This window comes from Meles meles, chromosome 2, assembly GCF_922984935.1.
Source record: "Meles meles chromosome 2, mMelMel3.1 paternal haplotype, whole genome shotgun sequence".
Classification (NCBI taxonomy): Eukaryota; Metazoa; Chordata; class Mammalia; order Carnivora; family Mustelidae; genus Meles; species Meles meles.
This window is the reverse complement of record NC_060067.1, coordinates 125,066,256-125,076,544: the sequence shown is the minus strand read 5'-3', so window position 1 is coordinate 125,076,544 and position 10,289 is coordinate 125,066,256. Positions and strand designations below refer to the sequence as shown.

The window sequence follows — 10,289 nt, the reverse complement described above, 5'->3', positions numbered from 1 at the left end:
AAACAGGGAGAGTGGCAGGCAGAGGGAGAATTAGACTTCCCACTGAGCAGGGAGTCTGATGTGGGACTCCATCCCAGGACCCTGGGATCATGACCTGAGCCCAAGGCAAACGCTTAACCACCTGAGTGACCCAGGCATCCCTCCGAAGGAATTTTTATATGTTAAAGTAGTCTTATAGGATCCTGGGGGGTTGGGATAATGTTAAGCTAAAATTGCCTTTTGCCTTAGCACAGCATTAACACTGAGGCAGCTGAGTTCCTAGAGGAATGTTACTCTGCCTATTCCAAGGACTTGTTAGTAGGTTGTAAATAGTAAGGTAATTTAATTTTTCTTTTTACCTTTGTTTCCCACATCATTTTGGAAGTCCCTTTATTATGCAGTGATACTGTGTTGGAAGAAGTTATTGTACCATACTTAGGATTCACTTTATCACCATATGGGGCAACAGATTCTGGGCATATCCCTTTTCATGAGAGTTCTTGAAGCTGCAGATCTAATCACCCAATGGAGGATGTTATCAGAGACTAGGCCAATTTACACCCACCATACCTGTCTCATCCCACTCTCTTATCTTCTAAAGTTTCTCCTCATTGCCACTGGTCATCTGATAATTCAGTGGCTTTCACACTTGAATGGGCATCAGAATCACTTACTGAGCTCCACTTCCAAAATTTCTGATTCAGAAGGTCTGGGAAGGAACCAAGTTTTTGCACCTGTAATGAGTTCCTAGATGGTGCTGATACTGCTGGTCACAGGGTTACACTTTGAGGGCCACTGCAATACTGAAACATGTTGTTTAATAAGTAGCAGAAAGTAAAGAATATGGACTTTGGAGACATATAGAACTGCCTTTGAAACCTGACTTCTCTATTTAAGTTGCATAATATATGGCAAGTTTTATAAAAAAATCTTTATAACTCTGTTTCCTCACCTGAGATAGTATTGCCGTACAAAATGTTGGGAGAACTAAAGTAGACAAGATCGATGAATGCCTGTCTCAAAGTTTGGAACATGGTAAGCATTCAACTCATGTTGGGAGTGTACAAGGAATCACTTGTAGTCCCCACGGCATAAATGGGTATTGTTGTAAATCGATGTAAACGTACAGTTCTTACTTCTCCCAAACTATAATTTGGGAATATTAAGGTGAAGAGAGTAGTTGTTATGTGGCTGCTTCAGATAAAGTTTGATAGAATATCAGTAGGCCAGTTTATTGTTAAGCCAAAGACTAACACATATTTTCCTAGTGTAAAATTTAAATTATAAATAAGGGAAAAAAATACTCTTGATATGTGGAGCCTATATACTAATAGCGTTATGGATATAAGAATTTACCACCCCAAATATGCCTCTCTGGAGACATGGACTATTAAAGTAAAAAGATATTGAGAACCAGAGGATACAATGAAAGCTCTAAAAACAGGACAACCCCTTTCTTTTTTAAAAGAAAGTTTCCATTTGTACAGATGTCTCCTTCTCCAGTGCCAGGAAGAGGAGGCCTGAACTTCTATCAGTGGAAAAGGCACTGACTTGAATTTGCATAACAAACTTTATCAGATGATCCTTGTTACCATAATTTTCCTGGTCACCTTGCTCTGCCCAGAAGCCCCAAACCGATTTTTCTTTGGTTAGCCTAGGTTAGCCTAAGATGGCATATAAATACTAATTCTTTTCAAAATTTAATTAATAATTGATTAATTTGTATTATTATTATTATTATTATTATTTTAACATGGAGCCCAATATAGGGCTTGAACTCATGACCCTGAGGTCAAGACCTGAGCTGAGATCAAGAGTCAGACACTAAACCAGCCAGGCTCCCCATAAGCTCCAATTTTAATCACTTCTTTGAGTTACTCATTGCTGGGTGCTCCCATGTGTATATGCATAATGCACATGTTAATAAACTTCTGTTTGTTGTTCTTTTGTTACCCTGTCATTGGCCAGTCTAATTTATAGGGCCCCAGCTGGGGAACCTCAGATGAGTAGAGGAAAGATTTTTTTCTTACTCTATACCTGGCTAATTCTATGTATTAAAAAATCTTCTCAGCTTTGATGATTTTATGTATTTATTTAAAAATTTTAATTGTGGTAAAATGCACAAAAAATTTGCTATCTTAACCATTTTTAAGAGTACATTTCAGCCATTAAGTATATTCATATTGTTGTGTTACTAGCACCATCATCCATCCACAGAATATTTTAAGTCTTGCATAATTGAAGACGTACCAACTAAACAATGATTCCTCCTTCCACTCCTCCACCATCCCCACTACTGAAAACCGTCATTCTACTTTCTGTCTCTAGGAGTTCTTTTTATTTATTTTTTAAAAATATCATTTCCTTTCTTCTGGATTGAGTGAATTACATTCTCCTGAGACGATTCCTCATCTAAAATTGGCACAGCTTGGTCTTCCCATCTCAGTAGATTTGTTCATTGATCCCTGCATTCGTTTATTCATTCGAAAGGGTTTCACTGTTTCCCTGCTATGTGCCAGGCCCTCTAGGTTCCTAGAGGACTGGGACAATGAACTGTACCTTACAAGTTCTGACCAGGTGTCAGGCTTATAGGAACTGTCTCATATGGATGTGTCTGTTAATCTGTCGGTGTGCAGAAACATGCATATATTTGAATCGGGCATGTGTCATTTGTAAAGGCTTGGGAAACATTAAGACTATTTATTCTTCTGTAAATTTTTTTTCAATAATCAAATGATAAACTACATGCTGGTGATGAATGTGGGATGTCTAAAGCAAGGCATTTTAATGTTTCAGTTCAGATCTTTTACATGCATCGTTGCTTTTAGTCTTCTATAGTTTCTTGTACATTTTGGGCTTGTACTTATTTTGGCATTTGTGCACAGTGTCTATAAATAGTGTTTTACATTTTTCTTAGTTAACAAAAAGATAGACTAAAAAATGAATGACAAAGATGGAGGAGTTATTCTCTAAAAGAAGTAAGGAACAGAGGTATTGTTAGGAAAACTCCGATAAAAATTCTGGGTATTTTGAGTTTCTTTTTTGGCCATAGTAGATACTGAATTTCCCTTCTTAACTGAAATAACCAAAAACTGCTATCAAAAGATAGAAAACAAAATGGTTCTGAAAGCATTAGCAGTGAAGCAAATTATTTCTTTTTTCTTTTTTTTTATATTTTATTTATTTACTTGACAGAGAGAGAGGTCACAAGTAGGCAGAGAGGCAGGCAGAGAGAGAGGGAGAAACAGGCTCCCCACTGAGCAGAAAGCCCGATGCGGGGCTCGATTCCAGGACCCTGAGATCATGACCTGAGCTGAAGGCAGAGGCTTAAACCACTGAGCCACCCAGGCGCACCAAGCAAATTACTTCTAAAAAAGTAAACAAATAAGGCAAGTCTTACCATTCTTTCAGCTTTTTTCCTTATAGATTTTGGATACTAGCCCTTTATCTGATATGTCATTTGCAAATATCTTCTCCCATTCTGTCAGTTGTCTTTTGGTTTTGTTAACTGTTTCCTTTGCTGTGCAAAAGCTTTTGATCTTGATGAAATCCCAATAGTTCATTTTTGCCCTTGCTTCCCTTGCCTTTGCCGTTGTTCCTAGGAAGATGTTGCTACGGCTGAGGTTGAAGAGGTTGCTGCCTGCATTCTCCTCAAGGATTTTGATGGATTCCTTTCTCACATTGAGGTCCTTCATCCATTTGGAGTCTATTTTCATGTGTGGTGTAAGGAAGTGGTCCAATTTCATTTTTCTGCATGTGGCTGTTTGCCTGGAGCATTTTCCCAGGGAGGCCAATCCAGACAGAACCTGTTACTCAAAAGGTGTTGAGGAAAAGGATTGGAAGTCTGGGGAGATAGAATCTTAGGACAACTACTAGAGAGGAGAGAGCTGCACAGAGAGAACCCCTGAAAAACTGCAGAGGGCCCCAACTGTGTATGCAGTTGATTACTGATTGTTGGTTGGCATAAAAAATTTACTAAGAGTGAGGACAGAACCCCCCCAAAGAGTTAGAGGGAATAAATTTTAAACTCACACAGGTCTGGGACTAGTACCTGGTCTCAACAGCCAAAGCAGAAAACCTCTTAATTCATTCGTCTGTGGGTAGAGTACTAAGAAGGGTTTTGCATCAGTAGTGGGAAAAATTTGGACCTAGAGCAAATGCTGCTCTGATCTAGTAATTAGAAAAATTAATATATTAAAATTGAACCAGAAATGCCTAGATGATAGAATTAGTAGGAGAGGGTTTTAAAAGTTATTATGATGGCATTCTGTGTATTTAAGAAGCTGATGAGAAGATTGAGCCTGTGAGGTAGAAACAGGAAAAATAAATAAAAATCCAAGTTAAAGGAAACTGTAATACCCAAGATGAAACAGACACTGGATGTGATTAATAGACTGGATACTGTAAAAGAAGAGTGGTGAATTTGGATACAGAGTAATATAAACTTCCCAGATGAAACACAGAAAGAAAGAAAAAAAAGGACACCAGTGAGATCTACAGTAATTTCAGGCAGCTAAATATACATAAAATGGGAGTCCCCAAAGGAGAGGAGAACAGGACAAATACTTGAAAAAAAGTAATTGTTAAAAGTTTTCTAAATGTGACAAAAATCATTACCTCACAAATCCAACAAACTCAATAAACTTCAAGCACAAGAAACATGAAGAAAGTGACATCAGAGGATATCATGAGCAAATTCTGTAAAACCAGTGAAAAGAAGAGATCTTAAAAGCAGCCAGAGAAGCATAGTGTACACAAAAACAAAGATAAGCATGACATACTTCATTTCAGACACAGTGCAAGCTAGAAAATAGTGAAACCACATTTTTAAAGTAATGAAAGAAAAGAAAAACAAATTCTGTCATCCTAGAATTTTATACCTGGTGAAAATATATAGGTAGTACTTGCTTTGCACAGTAGGGTGAGACTATAAAAAAAAGATTATGCAAAATGAAATTGTGCAAAGCAATCTTAATCAATGGGAAAAATTACCATTGTTCCATGACCTTTAAGAATTTTACCAAAATAGAACTTCTAGAGAAGATGGGGGTGTAAGGGCATCTTAAACTTACCTCATCTCATGGATACAACTAGATAACATGCACATCAGTGAAAATGACCCACAGATGGGCACAAAAGACTTTCCATAGTTAATATAGAGAAAAGGCTACATTGAAGAGGGCATAGAAGCAGTGGGGAGCTAAATGGACCCACATGACTGAGGGAAGGAGGGATGCTGTGGGCTCAGAGAGGGGAGAGAAACAGACTCTCACATCAGGAATCCCAGGCACAGGGACCCCCACACAGGGAAGTGAATATATAGGAAGTGAATCCCTATAACATTTGGCTTTAAATACCAGAGGGGCATAATTTCATCAGTTCTTACAATCAGCAGGGCTTAACACCTGGAACTTTAAAAGTCAGTAGGTTTGGCTCTGGGAGAGCCAGGTGGGTGAGAGGAAACTGAGCCCCTGCCCTTAAAGAGACAGCACAGCAAATAACCCCAGAGATAGAGCATAGAAAAAGCAGTTTGAAAAAATGCCTGTGGAATACAAGAGAAAGCTTTTTTTACTAATCTCAGAGTATGCATTGGAAGGGGCAGGGATTGTTAGAGATTTCTTCTGGAACAAAGGAACAGGTGGGCACCATTTCCCCTCCCACCTCTCATCCTACACACAAGGACTTTGCAGGAATTGATGTGGCACCAGCACTCCCTACCTAACTTGCTAACATCATGCCTGCCATTGTGTGCTTCTGCAGATCTGCCCCCTCCAACCTGGCTGGCCTGGGCAGGGTTTCTGAGAGGTTGCAGGTCCCCTCCTGCAGCAGATGTGTATAAACCTTGCTAACACTGCATGCTCTGGGCATGGAGCCTCCTTGGGATTCTTTTTGTGTAAAAATAAGTCAGAAGATTCCCAAAATTAAAGGATGTAAAGTATAACACCATACACCTGAAACATGGGGAGTGAATAATGGGTTCAAACTTAGGCAACCATCAGCTTAATATAGACTGCTATATGCAGAAGATCAAATGGTAACCACAAATCAAAAACCAGTAATAGATAAGCAAAAAATAGAGAAAAGAATCCAAATATATCACTAATGAAACCCACCAAACTGTGAAAGAGAACAATAGAAGGAAGGAACAGAGGAGAATTCAAGAACAGCAATAAAACAAGTAATACAGTGGTGATAAGTACATTACTATGAACAATCACCTTGACTGTAAATGGACTAAATACTCCAAAAGACATAGGGTGAATGAATGGATAAAAAAGCAAGACACATCTATATGCTACCTACAAGAGACTCATTTCAGACCTAAAGACACATGCAGATTGAAAGTGAAGGGATGGAAAGCATTTATTGTGCAAATGGAAGTGAAAAGAAACCTGGGGTAGCAAGACTTGTATCAGACAAAATAGACTTTAAACAATGACTGTAATAAGAGACAAAGACAATATGTAATCATACAGGGAAGAATCCAACTGGAAGGTATAATAATTGTAAATATTATGTGCCCAACAAGGGAGCACCCAAATATATAAAATATTTTATAACAAACATACCGGAACAAATTGATAGCAATAGAATAATAATAGGGGACTTTAACACCCCAGTTACATCAATGGATGTATCATCCAAACAGATATAAGTCCAAATAAATAAGGAAACAATGGCTTTTAATGAGTCCAATCACATTGGATCAAATGAATCATCTAACATACATTCAGAATGTTCACCCTAAAACAGCAGAACACACATTCTTTTCAAGTGCATATGAGACATTCTCCAGAAGAGATAACATATTAGGCCACAAAATAAGTCTCAACAACTTCAGAAAGATCAGAGTCATACCATACATCTTTTTTGACCACAATGCTATGAAACTAGAAATCATTGATAAGAAAAAATTGGGAAAGAACACAAATACATGGAAGATAAATAACATGTTACTAAACAAAGAATGTGTCAGCCAAGACATCAAAGAGGAAATTAAAAAAAAAAAACAAACAAAAAAACATGGAAACAAATGAAAATGTAAACACAAGGTCCAAAATATTTAGGATGCAGCAAAAGCTGTTCTTAGAGGGAAGTTTATAGCCCTACAGGCCTACCTCAAGAAGCAAGAAAAAATCTCAAATAAAAAACACAACCTTACACCTAAAGGAACTAGAAAAAGAAAAGCAAGAACATGCAAAGCCAGTAGAAGGAAGAAAATAATAAAGATTAGAACAGAAATAAAAGAAATAGAAACAAACAAATAAACAAAACCCAATAGAATAGATCAGGAAACCAGGAGCTCTTTCTTTGAAAAGATCAACAAAGTTGGCAAATGTCTAGCCAGACTCATGGGAAAAAACGAAGACTCAAATAAATAAAATTAGAAATGAGAGAAGAGAAATAACAACTGACACCACAGAAATACAAAGGGTTATGAGACTATTATGAAAAATTACACACCAGTGAACTGGACAGCCTAAAAGAAATGGATAAATTCCTAGAAACATTTAACCTCACAAACTGAAACAGGAAGAAATGGAATATTTGAATGGACCAATTACTTGCAATGAAATTGAATCAGTAATCAAGAAACTCCTGACAAACAAAAGTCCAGGACCACACAGTTTAATGGGTGAATTCTATCAAACATTTAAAGAAGAGTTAGTACCAACTTTTCTCAAACTATTCCAAAAAATAGAAGAGGAAGGAAAACTTACAAATTCACTTTATGATGCCAGAATTACCATGATACCAAAACCAAATAAAGACATTACCAAAAAAGAGAGGGACAGGCCAGTATCTCTGATGAACATAAATGCAAAAATACTCAGCAAAATATTAGCAAATCATATCCAACAGTACATAAAGAAAATCATTTACCGTGATCAAGTGGGAATTACAGCTGGGATGCAAGGGTGGTTCAATATTCACAAATCAATCAATGTGATATATCACATCAATAACAGAAAGGATAAAAAATCATATAATGGTCATTTACATAGTAATTCATGGGGTGAATAGCTATTAGCAAAATTTATACTTAGGCAGTTATTCATGGTTCATATGCCATGGATACTGAAATTTAAGCCATGTTTTTCTTTGGAGGCAGTAGTGTTGTTTAGCTAAATCGTGGTAATTGAAATCTGTATGTTTGAACTGTGCAACATGAGGATTGTCTGTAATTATTTATTTCTTTACATTGAACATCTGTTTTAATGTTCTTAAGATTCTTTCAGATTTTTGGCTAAGTTGTTTCTATGGAAAAGTACCGATTTTAAAAAAGTAGTAACTTAAACCTGCCACACACACACACACACACACACACACACACACACACACACGCAAAATGGTTCACAAAACATTTTCCTTTCTTTTTGAAGGTTTTAAGATGTAATGTTATCATTAACCAGTCTTTTACTATAAGCTTAAATGGCCAATTGTTACAAATAGTTCTGAGACCATTCTTCCCTTACTGATTAAGAAGGACAGGTATTGGGTTTACTATTCATTTAGCCTTCTGAGCTTTCTGGGCTGACTTGGTGACTTTGCTAGCTCCAGCTGTCTTCTTGTGCTTTGATGACACCCACAGCAACCATCTGTCTCATGTCATCAACAGCAAAGCAGTCTGGAGGAGGATAGTCAGAGAAGCTCTTAACACACACAGGCTTTCCAGGAACCGTATCAACAATGGCAGCATCACCAGATTTGAAGAACTTTGGACCACCTTTCAGCTTTTTCCCAGAATGACAATCTATCTTCTCCTTTAGCTCAGCAAACTTGCAAGCAATGTGAGCTGTGTGACAATCCAGCACAGGTGCATATCCAATGCTGATTTGCCTGGTTAGTTTGGGATACCATCTGATCCATGAAGCTAGCTGCTTTCATTGGTGGGTCATTTTTGTAGTCATCAGCCACATTGCCATGATGAACATCTTTGACAGATACATTCTTGACATTGAAGCCCGTGTTGTCTCCAGGAGGAGCCTCACTCAAAGCTTCATGGTGCATATTAAGAGACTTTACTTCAGTTGTGACATTGACTGTAGCAAAGGTGACCACTGTGGCAGGTTTAAGAGCACCAGTCTCTGCTCAGCCCATAGGGACAGTACCAATACCACCAATTTTGTAGATGTTCTGGAGAGGCAGATACAAGGGCTTGTCAGTTAGATGAGCTGGTAGCAAAAAGCAATCCAGAGCTTCAAGTGGTATGGTTCCACTGGCATTCCCATCTTTACAGGTGACTTTCCACCCCTTGAACCAAGGTATGTTAGTATTTTGCTCCAGCTGCTGTCACCATTCCAACCAGAATTGGCACAAATCCTACTGCATCGGGTTGTAGCCAATTTTCTTAATGTAGGTGCTGACTTCCTTTACAATTTCCTCATATCTCTCTTCTGGCTGTAGGGTGGCTCAGTGGAATCCATGTTGTTAACACAGTGATTAGTTGTTTTATACCCACTGTGTAAGCCAGAAGGGGATGCTCATGGGTCTGTCCATTCTTGGAGATACATGCTTCAAATTCACCAACACAGCAGCAGCAATCAGGACAGTACAGTCAGCCTGAGATATGCCTCAGATGTGCCTAAGAATCATGTTTTTGATAAAGTCTCTGTGTCTTGGGGCATCAATGATGGTCACATAATACTTGCTGGTCTCGAATTTCCACAGGGAGATATCAAAGGTGATACCATATTCGCATTCAGTTTTCAGTTTATCCAAGACCCAGGTATACTTGGATCCCTTTCCCATCTCAGCAGCCTCCTTCTCAAATTTTTTGGTAGTTCTTTTGTCAATTTCACCACATTTATATATCAGATGACCAGTAGAGGTAGACTTGCCTTAAACTACATGTCCAATGATGATGATAATGATTTGAGTCTTTTCCTTTCCCATTTTGGTTTAGGTGTAGCAGTGGTTTTCATGACACCTGTGTTCTGGTGGCACACATGTTGTGAAAAAGTTAATTGTCTGTGTTTTAAAAACAAATGTGAGATAAATACCCCTTTAGAGATAATGAAAAAAAAAAAAGAATGAATCATCAATAGACTTGCAGTACAATATGATGTTACATAGAAGTCGTGTAAACAGAACAAATGATCCCAGATGGAAAGCTGGATGTACATAAATGAAGAACACCAGAAAAGGTAACTACATTTACCTATGCAATGTTCAGCCTATGAAGAAGTAAAATGTTTGCTAATACAAAGGCCAAGAGGGAAGAACTGGAAGTATACTATTATAACTTTCTTTTGCTCTATGTTCTGCTGTATCATATCACATGAAAGTAGACTTGTAAGGTAAAAGAT

General features: G+C 37.9%; 1 pseudogene; it reads right to left on the bottom strand.

Moving 5' to 3' along the window:
* Window positions 1–8,488: 8,488 nt before the first annotated feature.
* LOC123937091 lies at window positions 8,489–9,876 on the bottom strand (annotated as a pseudogene).
* Between the last annotated feature and the right edge of the window lie 413 nt (window positions 9,877–10,289).